The sequence below is a fragment of the Microtus pennsylvanicus genome, chromosome 21 (assembly GCF_037038515.1).
Source record: "Microtus pennsylvanicus isolate mMicPen1 chromosome 21, mMicPen1.hap1, whole genome shotgun sequence".
In the NCBI taxonomy this organism is placed as follows: domain Eukaryota; kingdom Metazoa; phylum Chordata; class Mammalia; order Rodentia; family Cricetidae; genus Microtus; species Microtus pennsylvanicus.
The window spans coordinates 16,238,163-16,251,190 of NC_134599.1; the positions used below are offsets into that span (position 1 = coordinate 16,238,163).

General features: G+C 38.7%; 1 protein-coding gene across 8 annotated transcripts in view; it reads left to right on the plus strand.

Annotated features, from left to right (window-relative positions):
• Window positions 1–13,028, plus strand: part of Ncoa1 (nuclear receptor coactivator 1) — a 225,052-nt gene that overhangs the window by 59,573 nt on the left and 152,451 nt on the right. For 6 of the 8 annotated variants that reach the window (XM_075955620.1, XM_075955623.1, XM_075955616.1 and 3 more), the window contains exon 2: window positions 7,704–7,838. The gene's annotated coding sequence lies outside the window, so the exon portion shown is untranslated. Of the gene's footprint in view, window positions 1–6,112; window positions 6,192–7,703; window positions 7,839–13,028 lie in introns of all 8 variants that reach the window. The other 2 variants (XM_075955621.1, XM_075955617.1) reach the window with 1 other exon arrangement.

Here is a 13,028-nt window from a genome sequence, read left to right on the forward strand (position 1 = left end):
CTACTTCAAGAGGAAGATGGGCATTGAAGAGGCTCGTTATGGAGTTTGATAGCCATTTGGGCAAGAAACTGCTCTTCCCTGGACTATTGAATAAACTGGACACAGAGAACCCGCAGAGAGAGGACTACTGAACTTGCCTAAGGTGAGATGATCTTTCGGGGTTCCTGATTCATGAAAGAGTCTGCGAGACATTCTGCAGGACACAACAGATAGTGACTGAACTGACTTTGAATTTTCCTGCTTTATGGAAATATCTGCTGGATACTATGGGCCTGAAGGCTGAAGATGGATGCCCCAACGGTACAGAGGAACTTTGGGTGACTGTCCAGGCAGCGAGATGTCTCTGTCATTTCTAGAGTTTTAAAAGTTGCTTTTTTCTTGTTTGCTTAGGTAGTATTGTATCTTTCTGGAGTCTTTGATGGAGTTAAGAATAGTTAGTTATAGTTATAGTTTTCCTTAGTTATGATAAAGATTGTTGTAACTTTTACTTGATAACTGTTTTGTTATATGTAATTTTGCTATGTTATAGTTAAAGCCTTTTTTTTTGTTTGTTTAAACTGAAAAAGGGGAAATGATGGAGGAAGGCCATTGGTTAAATAAAAAGAAACTGCTTGGTCCTCATTGGTTAGAAGATAGGTGGGAGGAGTAAACAGAACAGAACGCTGGAAGGAAGAGGAAGTGAGCTCAGACTCCACAGCTCTCCTCTCGGGAGCACACACTTCAGAGAGACGCCATGCTCTCAGCTCCCGGGCAGACGCACGCGATGAAGCAAGCCGCCAGGCTAGACATGCTGAATCTTTCCCAGTAAGACCGGTGCACACAGATTATTAGAGATGGGTTGATTGGGATATCAGAATTAGCCAGTAACGGCTAGAGCTAAAGGGCCAAGCAGTGATTAAAAGAATACAGTGTCCGTGTAATTATTTCGGGTTAAGCTAGCTGAGCAGGCGGCCGGGGTGCTGGGAACGCAGCTCCGCCGCCCTTATTACTACATGGAATGAATTGTAGTCAGGCATTGAGGTTTGGGCTTTGTCAGCAATCTTGTTCTCGTTCCCTTATGGAAGTCATATTCTACTATTTATTTGTGGTTAGTCCTGGACAGGAACCCCCTACCCTTCCCCTAGTTATATTAGATGTCTTCTTGTGATTGGCGCAGCATTCCTTACCCATTACCTTTTCTTGTTCCTCAACCCTAGCAACAGTATTCTTTGTTTCTCACACTGAGTTTTTTCCAAACCACATCCCCTCCCGAGAGGCTTAAGCATTTTGATTTTACTCTCCCTTTAAGCAATGAATTTTGCCTGGATACCAAAGTGAAAGGTTTTCTATTGTTTCTCTAAATTCTAGGCTTTTTCCCCCTTTTGGAGGACAGGCAAGCTTTTAGACCCATTCCTAGATTCTTTCTGCATATTGTTCTAATAATTCAGGGCTCCTCTGGCCTCCTGTCTCACTCTGTGTATGTACACCCGTGTGCACATGCATGTGGAAGTCAGAGATTGACATGGGGTATCTTTCAGGACTGTTCTCCATTTTTATTTTTTGAGACAGGTTTCACTAATTCTGAGGTTCATTGATTCTGCTTGATTGGTTGAAAAATGAGCTTCAGAAATCTGCTAGTCTTCTCAACCCACAGTGTGAGATTATAGACACATGCCACCATGAAAATTACTGGCCTGTTTCTTGAGTTCTGGGGACTAGAGCTCAGATCTTGATTCTATGTGCCATGGGTCTCTTACTAATTGAAGGTAGCCTTTCCTGTCATATTTTTTAATCTTTCTTGGGACACCTGTTTGAGGCACGTGGATTGTCTTCCACTTAACTCTTTGTGTCTGGGTATCCACAGCTGTTCCAAAATGGCATACTGGTTTATACTAGATTTTGAAGAATTCATTAGAATTTCAGCTAGGTTCTTACTGAACCTTTTTTTCTTCTTTTTCTGTGATTTACCAAACAGTTTACAGTCATTTCTTGGAGGAGAAAAAAAAATTTCCAAGGAGAAAATAATTTACTAGGAATTTTACTAGACTTACTTGGTAAATAATAAATTTACTTGGTTGTACTATTCTGCACTATTCTTTGTTAAAATAAGAGAATGTGTGTGTATCTGTCTATGTCTGTGTTATCCCCCACCCCCAATCAGGGATGGCATGTTTTTGTGGCTTTCTGCATCTGTGTAAAAGTGGAATGCTTGGAGTTCCATTAGCTGCTTTTCTGCTGCTGTGATAGAATACACTGACAAACACAGTGACAAAGCACCTTAAGGAAGAAAAGATGTCTTTTAGCTTTTGGTTCCAGAGAGATGGAGTTCATTATACTGGGGAAGTGTGGCGTAGTGGCAGGAGCAAGAAAGTGGCTGATGGGGGCTGGAGAGATGGCTCAGTGGTTAATAGCATTGCCTACCCTTCCAAAGGTCCTGAGTTCAGTTCCTGGCAACCACATGGTGGCTCACAACTATCTGTAATGAGGTCTGGTGCCCTCTTCTGGCCTGCAGACATACACACAGACAGAATATTGTATACATAATAAATAAATATTTAAAAAGAAGAAAGTGGCTGATCATATTTTCTTCAACACACAGGAAGCAAAAAGAAAAAGCAGTCCCATGGCCAACACATGATACAGAATGCGTTTAGTTCAATTTCTTCAACATCCCCTGTAACCGTTAATGGTCTTCCCACTGTTCAAAAGGCCAGAACTCAAAGTGTCTTCTGAGATACAAGGCAATTTCTTAACTGTGACCCCTTGTAAAGTAAAAAAATAAATGAAAAAAAATCACATAGTTCCAAAATACAATAATACAAAGTATACATTAGCATTCTGAAAAGGAGTGGAGAACACAATGAGAAAAAAAATAGACCAAAGCGAGCCTGAAACCCAGCAGGGCAAACACTAAATCCTGTCATGTGTCTAGGTCTTGAGTTTTAAAGGGCTTAGATTGCTCTGCCCCTTCAGCTTTGCTATCTAACACTTTTGCCCCCTCTGGACTAGATCAACTCCCAGTAAGCGCTTCTTCTTGGTGCTTATCTTACAGTTCTGGCATCTCCAATATCTTAGTAACCCCACGTAATCTAGGCTGCTTCACGTTAACTGATTTTACCAATGGCCTCTTAAGATCTACTCACATGGACTCTAATCCTGCCACACATTGCCTAGCCTCAGTGGCTCTCATAAACTGTGGGGAAAGAACCCATAACTCTTCAATCTTGTTTCTTGTCTCTAGAACCATTACCACATAGATGAGACTACCATGTTCACCTGCCAGCTTAGGATGTTGCCTGACCCCCTGGACAACAGCTACAGAAGCTTCTACACACGGAAACTGATGAAAACCTCACTAGGCAGTTGCTTGCTAGGAGCAAGAAATCCCTTGGGTTCTCATCATAAGTTGGAGGCATACTTGTGGGTTTGACCCTGAGGGTAGCTTCTCTGTTTTTCCAGTGCAGAGCAGGAGGCTCTCTCTAATGGTTAAACTCTTTAACCATTACTGCCTCTTTTCAACACACGTCTTGACTACAGTCTTCAGCTTCCTCACCAAACTGTACATCTTTCATTTCTTTATGACACATCTGTTGCTGTTTTTGCATTTTATAGCTGTGTTAGAGTAATCAGTAATAACCAGGCCACAGACTCAGCATTATGCTATCTTAAAATTTCCTCTGCCAAAGAAATTAGCCTTCTGTGTTTTAATTTAGCGGATGCAGCTTCTCAGGACATGGGCAGAATACAGCTAGATTCTTTGGCAAATTCTCATATGAAAGGCTTTTAGCCCAATTGCTGATAGAGTCCTTGTTCATCTCAGAAACCCCGTAAGCCGGACCTCCACTGTCTTCATTACCTTCAGCAGTACTGTCTTCAAGGCTTCTGTGAGAATGGCCCACTAAGCTCAGCTCATAACATTCAATAGCTTTGCTAGTCCAAAGTTCCAGAGTCTTTCACATTCTTCTGAAAAACAACATAGGCAGGTTCTTCACGGCAACAAACGCTGTTTCCTGGTACCAGTTTCTGTATTAATTACTTTGCTGCTGCTATGATAAAATACACTGACAAAAGCAACTTAAATGAAGAAAGGATTTATTTTAGCTTATGGTTCCAAAGAGATGAAGTCCATCATGGGGAAACGTATGGCATGGTGGCAGAAGCAGGAAGTTGACTGATCATATTTTATCTATACATAGGAAGCAGAGAGAGAAAATAGGAAATAGAGCAAAGGCATAAACTCTCAAGACCCAGCTCCAGTGATGTACTTCCTCTAGTAAGGTGCTCCACCACCTAAAGACTCCATAAGCTTCCTAATCAGTGCACCACCTGGGAACTAAGTGTTCATTCACATGAGCCTGTTGGGGACATTTCTTATTTCAACTATCAGAGAGAGTGCTTGATAAGGTTTATGACATTTCAAATGTCTCTTCTTGCTGATCTTCTACAATGCTTTCATTTTTCTTTATTTGCCTCATTTATGAAAATTTAATCAGGGGGGCTACTTCCTTAGCAAAGCATTTACTGTACCCTCCAAGTAGAGCAGAACATCCCTGGCCTTTATCTCTTGTATACTGTGTTTCATTTGTCTCAAGCCCATGGAAATCAACCCTCAGCAAGTGTTAATGATTTCAGATTTTGAGACCTGTTTCTTTGAGGATTATCCCTCTATTTTTCAGTGTGAATAGCAGTTAATAAGTTTCAAATGGACCCATGGAGTCAGCTTGAAAGAAAAGATAAAACGGTATAGAAGGAAACTTGTTTATTAATAGAATAAACATTTTAGGTTTTTAAAATTTATATGTGTTTGGTGCATGTATTATGTACTTGTGTGTATGCACCCATATATGAACATACATGCAAATGTGTGTGTGTTTGTGGAAGCCAGAGGCCAATGTTGGGTATTTTTCACATTATTATTTTTCTAAGATATGGTCTCTTCACCAACCCTGGAGCTCATCAATTCAGTTAGATGGGCTAGCCTGTCAGCTCTGGAGAGCTGTGACTTTAGCCCTGATTACTCGGCTTGCAGATGCTCACCACCATACCCAGCTTTTACATGGGTACTGGGGATCTGAACTCAGGTCCCCAATGCTTGTACAGCAAGCTTTTGGTCCACTGGCCCATTTCCCTAAATCCAATTTAAGATTATTTGTAGTAATATGGGCGGCGGGGCTGCGTCCCCAACACCCCAGCCGCCTGCCCGGCTAGCTTATGCCCCGAAATAATTACACAGACACTGTATTCATTTAATCACTGCTTGGCCCTTAGCTCTAGCCCTTACTGGCTAATTCTGATATCCCAATCAACCCATCTCTAATAATTTGTGAGCACCGGTCTTACCGGGAAGATTCTAGGTTGGAGCTTCATCACATGTGTCTGCCCGGGAGCGGGGCATGGCGTCTCTCTCTGAGGTGTGTGCTCCCAAGAGGAGAGCTGTCGGGTCTGACCTCACTTCCTCTTCCTCCCAGCGTTTTGTTCTGTTTACTCCTCCCACCTATCTCCTAACCAATGAGAGTCAAGCAGTTTCTTTTAATTTAACCAATGACCTTCCTCCATCAATTGTACATGTATTTTTAAATTTATACATAAACTGTACAAATAATATTAACTTATTTTTGGTTTTTCAAGACAGGGTTTCTCTGTGCAACAGTCCTGGCTGTCCTAGAACTTGGTTTGTAGACCAGGCTGGCCTTGAACTCACAGAGATCCACCTGCCTCTGCACCCTGAGTGCTGGGATTAAAGTTGTATGCCAACACTACCCTACTATGAGGTAGAATTTTTAAATGTATCTTTTTAACTGATGGATGAAAATATAAAAATTGTGCTTATTTGTGGGGCATCAGGTAATTTCCCTCTTCTGTGTGTGTTTGTGTGTGCACACGAGTGTGAAGCACAGAGTAGAACATCAGCTGTTGTTCCTCAGTTACTGTCCACCTTGTTTTTTGAGATAGGATCTCTCATTGGCCTGAAACTTGCCACATAACCTGAGCTTTCCAACCAGGAAACTTCAGGGGTCCAATGGTGTTGATACATGTATATGTTCATTATGTAATGTTTTTGTCAAGTTAAATGTTTATTTCTCCAAACATCATTTCTTTATGGTAAAAACACTTAATAATTTCTTTCTTCTAGCTTTTTGAAGTATATACTACAATGCTGTACAGTAACACCACTGTACGACAGACCGCCAGAATTTCCTATTTCTATCTAGGTTAGTATGTATTGCTCAGTCTCTTCCTGTCACTCTCTACTCCTAATCTCTACAGCCTCTAGTCATGACCATTTTATTCTTAACATCTACAAGGTAACTTTTATATTCCACGTGTGAGAGAGATTATGCAGTACTCATCCTTCAGGCTTATGTCAATTAATGCAATTATCTTCAGTTCCAGCCATTTTGTCACAAATGACAGGATTTCAATCTGTTTCCACTGGGTGTGTACACCACATTATCGTTACCCATTCATCAGTGGATGGGCACTTCGGTTGTTCTCATTTCTTGGCTATTATGAATAGTACTGCAATGAGCATTGGAGTGCAGATGTCTCTTTGATGTACTGATTTCATTTCCTTTGGATATAGATCCAGAAATGGAGTTTCTGGATCATATGGTAGTTCTATTTTTAATTTTTGAGGAATCTCCATACTGTTTTCCATAATGGAGGTAGTAATTTGCATTCCCAACCGCAGTGTACAAGGGTTCCCTTTCTTCCACATCCTCATCAGCACTTGCTGTCTTTTGTCTTTTTGATAGTGCCCATTCTTATTGAAGTGAGATGATAACTCATTGTGATTTTGATTTGCATTTCCCTGTTTATTAGTGATGCGAAACGCTTTTTTCAGACACTTGCCCATTTGTGTGGAATAAAGGACAGCAGTTGTGGAATAAATAGGGTGGGTGAAAAAGCAGAGAACATTGTGGGCATGAAAATAGGAGAGAAGGTAGTTGTCCAGATGGTTAGCGTTCAAATACAGCTGGCTGAACATTAGTCCTGGGAACCACAGAAGGAATTAAGTAGCCCAGGGTCCTAAATTGACCCAATAGAGTGATCATCTCTGGAGCTTGGTTATCTGTTTGTGGTTTAGAGGGATGTGAATGAATAGTTAGCTCTTAAGGTTGGTATACAGCTCAGTTAGTTGGCAGGGTTAGATTCCTAGCATGCTGACTTCTCCCTGAGTGATTAAACTAAAGCCATTAGGACTCACATTTCTTAAGAAAGCTCTCCCTGTAAGGTCCCCACTGCTTGGTGTAATTCTGAGGTGAAGTAGGGACAGTCAGCATTACCAGTGGCCCAAATATGAACACTAGCCATAATACTGGGTTCTTTGCTATCCCTAAATTTTTTTTATTCTGGAACTTCTGTCTCTTTTTATTGTTTGGTTTTACCTGGAGCAGGGTGTAGAGGATGTTGCTTGGATGACTTCAGCAGTTCTGTGTTGGTGTAGTCTGAGGCCTTTTGATTCTTTGGGACATCAGTGAAAACTCAGTTTGCTGCAGCTCTCCATAAGGGACCTGAACTTTAAAAAAAAAAAAAAAGCAGTCAACTTCCCATCAACTTTATATATTTCTCTGTTATTCCTGTAATCTTGGATTTAATATCTTTTCCACCCGCAGTAGTGATACAATGAGAATTGGCATTCTTATCCAATTAGAGCATCTAAGAACCTTTGTGTGCCTAATGGATTTCTGTGGCCTAAATGTGCCTTTTTTCTTCTGCTTTAGATCTGTCCATACTAATGAAAATGTAACTGGAACCGATCTGATGATAAAACCAAGGACCATTAGACAAGATCACGTGGGAGGAAACCTTGCTTCCTAATGAAGACACCAACATTCAGAATTTCTCCCTATTCAAAGGTATTTGAGGCACAGTTTTACTTAACTTGACTTGCTGGTGTTGATTTCATAATGTTCTATATGTAAGTTTGGGAAGTTTAACTGTTCTTACATGTTAGAGGGTTTAGCTTTTTGTCGTTGTTTTTGTTTTTGTTTTTGTTTTTGTTTTGTTTTGTTTTTCAAGACAGGGTTTCTCTGTAGCTTTGGAGCCTATCCTGGAACTAGCTCTCGTAGACCAGGCTAGCCTCAAACTCAGAGCGATCCACCTGCCTCTGCCTCCTGAGTGCTGGGATTAAAGGCATGCGCCACCGCAGCCCAGCAAGGGTTTAGCTTTTAAATACCAGTCCACTGTTTCCCATGGCCTGCCTTACTCCACTCTTTAAGAAATAGACTGAAGATTAATTGATACTCAGTAAGACATACTAGGATTGGAGTAATGTTACCTGAGAATTCTGTGCCTACCTGCATTCCCATCCTTTAGGAGGCTGAGATAGGGAATCATCATGAAATTTAGGCCATCCTGGCCTCACAGTGAGATCCTGTTTCCACAAAACTAAAAAGAAAGTCAATTTAATGGTTATTTGATTATGCCATGATTCTTGACATTAACCCCTAAATCCAGTGTCCTAACACAGCCTAGTCATTCATAGTGAGGCCTTTAGTAATGATCGTAACATGGTTTAGTTAGACACTTTTTTTCCTTTTCTCTTAAACTAAGTGTTAAGGATTTTCTAGCCACCAGAAATGTCACTGTTACTCCTGTGGGACCTTTGGATCTGGTGGACTAGTTTCACTTGGAGGAGAAAGGCAAGATATATAATTAGAGAGTCAAGTGACTTCTAAAACATGGGGTGGATCTCCACTTTAGAGAATAACATAAGACAACTAATCCCCAAAAGGAATGAATTATCAAAGGAAATAAACACAACGGTAGTTATCTATGTACAAATTAGAAACAGAAGAGAGTTATTTGTGTGTTTTGTTTAAATATAATTTTTTTCTTTATTTTTTTACATAAATGGAGAGAATGTATATTAGGATAAGCAAAGCTGATTGATATCTAGGTCTCTTTTAACAGTAATTTAGAAAATAGTATTTTGTTAGAATATAAAAGTAAAAAACCTGAGAATAATGTTTCACCTATTAGTAGGACTAAGTCCATATTTTTCTATTTTGTGAAGAAAATATGGAAAATAGCATATTAAAAAGAATGAGAATTCATGCTGTGGCAATCCTGTTTACCTCAGTTGTAAAAGAATTCCCTCCCAGAAGAGGGAAAAGCTAGCTCATACAGGTAGAAAGTGTGCTGTTGTCTAGTAGATAGGTACATTCCACCTTTCCAAGTGTATTTGTGTGTGTGTGTGTCATTTTAAATCATCATATGGTTTGTCTTACTATTATTAGAACCATTGTACTTAACTTTTTCTAGGTGATATTTCTTTTTAATTTACTTCATATCACTTGAATGCCTTAAGCTTTACAAAACAAACAACAACAATAAAAATGGTTTTTAGATTTGTGGAAAGATGTAAATTACTCTAGACCTTTATTATAAATGATGCTGAATGTAGCATAATTAATCAAAACCCAGATACAGAAATTGGGGTTCAACTGGGAGGTCAGAAAAACAAAACAGCCAGTCACTGGTTCTTCTTATCTCTACCTCGGTCCGAAATGGCGATCCTGCCTCCAGGAATCTCAGAATGAGACTGTGTCTGAGAGCTGTCTCCTACCGTCTTATATTTCTTTCTAGTGAATTTGAATGTCAGTTTCAGATACCTCTTCAATATAGAAAGGTTATGTCTGTATTCATATTTACTTTTGTTTTGAAAACAAAGAGAATTGCAAGCTCCATAATACCTTTGAACTGTATGTACCCTCTGATAAGGTTTTAGAGAAATTTAGAATGTAAGATTGTGGGATTATGTTGCATGGTGGGTTCCAGTTATGTGAAGTCAGTAAAACATGAGAGAATGAGTTAAGGCCATAGAAAATATCCAGATTATATGTTCTTTATTACAGTTTTCACAGCTACAATGTTACCTGTTAAAACAATCTTGTCTGGACTGAGTAAAGAGCTGGAAACAGATTTTGTTAAAGTAGGTGATGGGAGGTCTAGCCCTGTGCTGTGCTGCTGCTGTGCCTTTCATGGCACCAGGGAAACTGAATTCATACTTCTTAGCTTTGTAATAATTAGTGTTTAGACTTGTGCTAAAAAAAATAAAATATGTCTATAAAACAATATAAATGGATTTTGGAATGATATTAGTGAAATTATCATTAAAACCAGAATGCCCTACTACTAAAGTATCTAGAAATTTCCTTTTCTTAGCACAAAACATCTCAGTACATACTACGACTGAGAAGCTTGTAAAACCAGTTTCAAAGTTAATGATAAATATTATGCTTGGAGAGAAAGTAAAATGAGCTTTTGGCAAAAATGTCTTATCAAAGCCATCGCATTGGAGAAGCTGTTACTGCTACACGCATGCTGTAGGGTGTTTTGTTTTTTGGTAGAAGGAAAGCTCTGATATTTTGATAAAATAACAACACTTCTTTTAGGTGTTACTGGCTAGGACTGAAGGTACAAAGGTTTCTTGTTTGAATCTTGTTTTGGCCGGTTGATTGGTTGATTTATTTTAAAGCCACTTGTAGCCCAGAGAAGTTGCATTTGTTCCTTCAGTTCAAAGAACAACTACCAAAAAACTACAAGAAAGGGCGTCTTGGATTATTGAGTAAAAGAGATTGCACCGTGATAGCAATTCATATCCTGCTTTCTTCCAGGGAAAATAATTAGTATTCAGTAATATATTTCCATCTTGATTCAGCATTGTAAAAATTGAGGCTGTAAGCAGTGTTTGGCCACTAAACCCATATCTTTTCAGAAATTGTAAAGAAATAAGTGGTCAGCAACTATAGAATTATGTTTTGCCATGGTATTGTCTGCTATTGACACAGGTGAAAATGTTTATTCATTATGAATTTGTGTCTTGGTAAAATTGGATATTTATTTATAAGTGATAAATTTATTTTTATTATTTCAGAGGGCCTGATTTAGTATTTCAAACAGTCTCAATTTATAGCTTTATTAATATCACAAGTCTTGATGTTAAAGAAGAAATATGTGGACTTTGGAAAAATCTGATTTATACCACAGAATAACTCAATCTCTAAGAGTTTAACTATTTTCCTGTATTTGATTATTTTACAAAGTTATCAAAATAGATAAGGAAGTTAAAAATTTCTAAAGTCAAATAACAGTAGGGAAGTTCGCTTACCTGAACCTTTGGGATATAGCTAACGCATTTCTAGGAGGTAAGTTTATAGCTGAGAGGTAGCAGCAGAAGGCTCCTAAGGCTTGCCCAGCAGTCAGTCTAATCAAATCAGTGAGAGACCGTCCTGTATCCCAAGGGTTTACTGTCCAGCCAGCCTAGCTGAAGCTCAGGAACACAAGCTGTGCATTCAGTGTGAAGCCCTGTCTCAAGGCTGCAGGTCAGAGTGGTATGGCAAGATTCAGCATCTTGCTTTGGCCTCTATGTTCGTGTACATGGGCATGCACCTACACATACAAGAGAGAGCCTTTCTCAAAAACTATGGTGCAGAGGTTGAGGAAGCTACCTGCCGTTAACTTTTGACCTCTGTGCACACACACATGCATATATCCACACAAACATAAATAAAAACTTTAAAAGAAGTCAGCGAGAACTCAAATAACTTTAAATGATTGTACCAAAAGACCTTAGAAAAAGAACAAGGCAAAATCCAAATTAGTATACAGAAACAAATAATAAAAACCATGCTGAAATTAATGAAATGTAGACTAACAGAACAATACTAGAATGAATAAAACAAAGTATTTAAAAAAATGATTAACAAACCTGTAGCCAAATTAACCAGAGAGAAGACCTAAGTTAATAAAGTTAGAGATTGAAAGGGGTCTGTTAGAACATATTCTACTGGATGCAGAGGTCAATTAGAGACCTCTTTGAAAACCTGTAGTCCAAAACACTGGAAAATCTAGACACATATGACTTACTAAAATTAAATCAAGAGGACATATGCATACAACTTGTAATCAGATCTATAACGTGCAGCAAAATTGAAACAATAATAAAGAAAACCCTCAACAAAGAAAAGCACAGGAACAGGTGTATTCACTGTGGTATTCTACACCAGCTAACACCAGCTGTCTTCACGTGCCTATGGAAGAGACAGTAGCAAAGCTCTTGTGTGAAGTCGGAGTCATCCAGACACTGAAGCAGGACAGGAAAACTAGCAACAAGAAGAGAACATTGTATAGCAGTTTTCCCAGTGAGTGTAAGCACAAAAGCTCTCAGTAAAATACTTATAAGTTGAATTCAAGAACATATCAAGAAGATCAACACCATAACCACTTTGACTTTACTTAAGAGATGCAAGAATAAATCATATACAAATCAGCAATTTAACAACAACAACACAAAACCCAAACAAAACATAAATACATTTCAGGTCAGAAGTCACAAGATGTTCTCAGTAGATGTACAAAAGGCATTTAACAAAATTTTACATTCTTCATGATAAAAGTTATGAAGAAACTAGGAATAGAAGGACTGGGTCTCAATAAATGATATATATGGCAAACTTTATAGCATTTCCTTTAAAGTGGGGGATGGGACAAGGGTGCCCAACTTTTTATGTCCTTATTTAATATAATGTATTCACAGTCTTTGCTAGAGCACTAAATCAAGCCAAAGAAATAAAAGAGATACAAACAGAAAAGGAAGAAGTCAAATTACCCCATTTGTAAATAGTATAACCCTATACATAAAAGACTGTAACAACACTACCATAGATCTCTTAGATCTGATAAATACTTTCAGTGAAGTATCAGGATACATTGACAAAAGAAAATCAATAACTTTTCAGAATGCCAATAATACGCATGGCAAGGAAGAAGGCAGAACAGTCCCAATCACAGAAAATTGGGGATGAAGGAATAGGAGGGAAAGGGAGAAATTGAAGAGAATACCAGAAAAGCCAAAGGCTTCTTGGATTAGCAGAAATAATATTGTGAAAATAGCTACTTATTTAAAATGATCTAAGATTTGGTACAATTAAAATTCTAATGATATTCTTCCCAATAGAAAAAAGATTGTTCTAAGATTCATATGGCAGTACAAACAAACATCAATAGCTAAAGCAGTCCTTTGCTGAAAGAACAGTTCTGGA